Below are 4,643 nucleotides of genomic sequence, written 5' to 3'. Positions count from 1 at the left end.
GGGAGGGGAGGGGAGGGGGGAGGGTGGAGGATGGGAAAGGCAGCGGAGCACAACAGACACTAGGATGGCAATTTGTAAATCAATGGATGTGTAACTGATGTGATTCTGCAATATGTGTATGGGGTGAAGGTGGGAGTTCATAACCCACTTGAATCAAAGTGTCAAATATGATATGCCAAGAAATTTGTAACGTTTTGAACAACCCACAATAAAAAATTAAAAAAAAAAAAAAAGAAAGCATCCTATTAATATAACACATCCTCACTGATCATGCTAGCAAGACAAAAAGGAGCTGATACTTTTGATACAGGAATTCCCTAGACTGACATCTTAACTTCTGTTTTTGCAACCTCTCTTTCAACTTTTGGGAGCCAGGAAACCTGATCATCATAAACATAATTTCAGTTCAGTTGCCTCCCAACGGTTTCTTCTTGGGCAAATCACTTAACATCCCCAAGTTTCCCCATAGTGAAACTGGAGTTTGAGATGAAACCAGATTTTCCATTTTTGCTGGTGGGTAGGCTCCATCTAAATTATAGGAATCTACTGCTGATGAAGCCGGCTTTAGTGGTAGCAGCTATCACACACTGAAGTGGCACTGGGGTCAGTTCCCAGAACTGCAGCCAGAAAAGCCAGATTAATCTCCATTACTACTGAAGTCACCTGTTGCAGCTTTCAGTGGTAGGCTATGAACCCCCACACCTAATCTAGTATTGCAGCAGACCCCAGCAGCTTCCTGCTGATTTCTTCCTGGGTTCTTGTTCTAGGATTGCAAGAAACCCAAGGATAAAGAAGGTGAGAGTGAAAGGAGTAGGATTTGAGAAGAAAAGCAGCAGATCTCTCCCTGGAGAAGGGACCTGATAGCCCGTTGCCACCCAAGTGTACCAGTCTAGAAGTTAATTAATGTAGCTATCAGGTAGGGTGCTGGTCTATAGCCTTCATTCAGGTCTGTCCAGTCCTATCTTTCCCTGTGGACACCCTCCCCCCCAGGTTAATTTTATATAGTGGTCTTTACATTTAAAGAAAAGCCCTTTTTTGGCTTTTAAGTGGCTGCCTGTTTTACTATCTATCCTTTTATTCAGTATTAGTTAAAATGCCTGTAATCCCAGTGACTGGGGAGGCTGAGGCAGGAGGGTCACAAGTTTAAGGCCATACTTGGCAACTTAGAGAGACCTTGTCTGAAAAACAAAAACAAAAAAGCAAAACCACAAATAGGACCAGGGATGTAACTCAGTGGTAGAGAGCCTCTGAGTTCAATCACCAGTACCAAATAAATAAATAAATAAAATCCTTTACTGACTGGGTTTTTGTAAGGATGAACCAAGATAACTTACTTGGCATGCAGGTTGACACAGTAAATGCTCAAATAACAGAGCTATCACTATTATTGGCATAACCTCATTAATATAAAAAAAAACCCTGATAAGAATTAACATAAAGACTGATGTGAACAGCTTCACTCATAGTCGTACTTTTAAGATAGTTAGGTATAGTCAATCTACACACCATATTTATATTAATTTATATTCTTCTATTGCCTTTTTAATTTATAAGTCCAGATACACTGCTAAGCATGTTAGTTTCTTCCACACTCCAATAGAAATTAACATACTGAAAAAATACTGCAATAATGTTTCTAAAGCCAGTCATTGACTTTAAGTATTTAGAAATGGCTCTTATGTGCCAGAATCTGTTCAAGGTGCAGGGGATATGTGATGAACAAGACAGAAAAAGGTCCCTGCTCTCATGGAGTGCACATCCAAGTGGGAGAAGAGACACTAAATAAGCAGACAGGATGAGGTGAGTAATAATAAGTGCTAGTAAGAAAGGAACAGGAATCAGAATAATGGGGGTGGTCATCTTCTTTAGATAGAAGTACCAAAGACTGACAGATTTTACATTTATTTCACTCTTCCACAATAAGTGTTGTGAAATCAGGGACTTTTGATAGTTTTGAGCACTATCATACCCCTGGGATTGAAATACTACCCAACACATAACTGGCACTGAGTGAGCTAAATAATGAGAAGTCTATCATATTAAGTTTGTGAAGGAAGTAAGTACCTTTCTTGAATGTTGAATCAACTATATATTTTTTATTCAATGCCTTTCTGAGGAAGTGACATTTATATGCAGATGTAAATAAAGACCAGCCAAGAGATTTGGAGGAAGACCATAAATATTATCTTTAAAAAAAAAAAATCTATCTTGCTTTTCTTTTTCCAGCATTGACTCAGTGGGCCTAAAAAAGCTTTAGTAGTGGATCTTCCAAAAAATAAAGAACAAATCCACTTGTTAAGAAACTTATTTTAAGTATTTTATGGAGAATCAAAAGTTCTATAAACTTATAATAGATGAATTAAATATTTAAATTTTTAAAGAATGAGATATATATGTATATATATAAGTACTTGGTGAAAAACTCGAGATGGGTTAAACTCTTTTAAGCTACAAAGGTCAAAACCCAGAAATGCAGCTTTCCAATTTAGGCCTGGCAGAATGACTCTCATCAAGAGGGGTGGTGAGAAGACTCATGTGCCATTCATGAGGTGGTGACCCACCAATACACTAATCAACATCTACAAGTGCACCTACACAGACTTTAAGAAGCATGTCGCTCAGTAGTACAGCGTGTGACTAGCATGTGTGAGGCCCTGGGTTCTATCCCCAGCACCAAAGGGTGTTATGGGGGTGGAGAGAGATTGATTTCCAGAAATTTGCCATGAAGACAGGGATTCCACATGTGTACAAGGATCCCAGGCTCAACAATGCTGTCCCATACCACACTGTTATGTTAAACACTAATCAGTGCCTAGGAAAGCTTGCAGTGAGAAAAAGGTCTCTAAAAGAAGGTATAAGAGAGAAATGGGAAGGGGGAGCTGGCCACTTCCCTTATCTCCAATCCTTGGGAAAGGATCTGAAGAGAGTGACCTTGGTTGTAAAGGAATATACTCATAAAACATCCAAAGATAGTCACCTGCACAGTGGGCATGCAAACTATAATATATTTCCCTAGCTTGTAGGCACTGTGCAGCTCTCCATTATATCCTGGCCTGCTGCTGGCAAGGAGTGAATAATAAAATGCTCAAGCCTCTCTGACAGTCCTCCAAGTTCTTTCTTTGGGTCTGAAAAACAGTACACTGGGGGGCTGTGCAGTCCCGGGGTTGAACATATATCCATGTGTTTCTGTCCAGAAAAATATAATGAGGATGAATATGCACACAATTATAACCACTTTCAAAAATCTAGACAATGTGGATGAGAATTATCTGGTGATTATAAAAACAGTGTTATACATCAAAAGCAAAACAAAAACAAAGGCAAAGAATGTGATAATGTTTACAAAATGTACAGATGCTGAACAGTAAAAAAAATTAAGAAAAAATTCAAAGACAAAATATAAGCTGAAAAACACATTTGCGACAGAGATTTAATAGTTTTAATGTTAAAAATATATAAAAACTGTTAAAAGCAACAGCCCCAAACAGAATATAGCCATAAACAAGTAATTCACAAAGAAATGGTCAGGATACTAAAACAACAACAAAAAAAGATGTTCAACTATAGTCACAATGACAAAAATGTAATGAAATCTGACTTTTTTGCTTATTAGACTAATAAAGATGGGAAATTATTGACAAAAGTCAGTTTTGCCATAAGAATGGGGAAACTTGGAACTCATTCTATTGGTGTGAAGTATAAACTGGAAACAACTTAAAATTTCAATAATGAAAGAATGCTAATGAAAATGAGTAAACCTCAATAGTGGTATGATATTATCACCAAAATAATAAAGTAGAACCATATTCACCAAATGGTAACAGTGGTTATCCATAAATAGAAGGATTTGAGGTGGCATTGTTTTTTAATTGGTTAAGTAGTTACATATTTACTTTCTGTGTGTGTGGTGCTGGGACTGAACCCAGTAACTCACACATGCTAGGCAAGTGCTCTGCCACTGAGCTACACCCTCAGCTCACATATTTACTTTTATATTATCCCAAAGAAAGGTTCTTTTCGAACACTGCACTGATTTGACCTACCAATTCAAATACCAGCACCATGAAGTACAGGTTTTCAACAAATGGTGCTGGAATATTGGAAATCTGCATACACAAAAAAATGCAGTTAGATCCTTATAACTCAAGTCATGTACAAAAGTTAACTTCAATGTATCAAAGAACTATATGTAAAGAGCTAGAATTACAAAACTGTTAGGAAAGAACACAGGTGTAAATCTTTGTGACCTTTGCTTAGGCACTAGTTACTTGTATGGAACCTGAAGTACAAGCAGTGAAGGAAAAACAAAACCAAACAAAACAGATAAACTATACTTCATCGAAACTAGAACTCTTTTCTGGGTGCTGGGGATATAGCTCAGTGGTAGAGTGCTTGCCTGGCACCCATGAGGCCCTGGGTCAGATTCCCATGACTGCAAAACAAACAAAAAACTTTTTTTTCGGCAAAGGCCACTATCAAAAAAGTGGCCTTTAAGAGATTGTAGAAAATATTGCAGATCACGTTAGAGTCTAGAACCTGGAACACCAAAAGAATCTTAACACTCAACATGAAAAAATAATTTAAAAATGAGGATTTAAACAGACATTTCTCCAAAGAGATGAACAAGTAGCCAATAAGTATAT

Source organism: Marmota marmota, unplaced genomic scaffold (assembly GCF_001458135.2).
Source record: "Marmota marmota marmota unplaced genomic scaffold, marMar, whole genome shotgun sequence".
Taxonomy (NCBI): domain Eukaryota; kingdom Metazoa; phylum Chordata; class Mammalia; order Rodentia; family Sciuridae; genus Marmota; species Marmota marmota.
The sequence above is the reverse complement of the archived record's forward strand: the minus strand, read 5'-3'. Positions refer to the sequence as shown.